A 338-nucleotide genomic window follows, 5' to 3' on the forward strand; every position below is an offset into this window, starting at 1 on the left:
GGCCGCCTGTCCAGCCGTCGCTTGGGCGGGGCAAGAAGATCCAGGCGGCCGCAGAAGGGCGCACAGACGGCCCGAAGGCCAGTCTCCTGAGGCGGGCCGGATGCCCGCGCTGTGCGCCCGCGCCGAGACGCGACTCTGGACCCCGCAGTGGCCATCACGGGGCCGCGGGGACATACACGCCGCTGGGTCCCAGAGGGCTCCTTCCAGTCTGGATGGGAAGGGGCGCGACTCACAGAGGAGGCCCACTGACGCCGGGGTGGGAGGGCACGGAGGTCCTCCTATCGCCAGTGGCCCTTTTGGGCAGAGTGCCAGCAGACAGGGTAGAGGCTTTGTCCTGC

This window comes from Carlito syrichta, unplaced genomic scaffold, assembly GCF_000164805.1.
Source record: "Carlito syrichta isolate Samal-C Ts95f unplaced genomic scaffold, Tarsius_syrichta-2.0.1 Scaffold46812, whole genome shotgun sequence".
In the NCBI taxonomy this organism is placed as follows: Eukaryota; Metazoa; Chordata; class Mammalia; order Primates; family Tarsiidae; genus Carlito; species Carlito syrichta.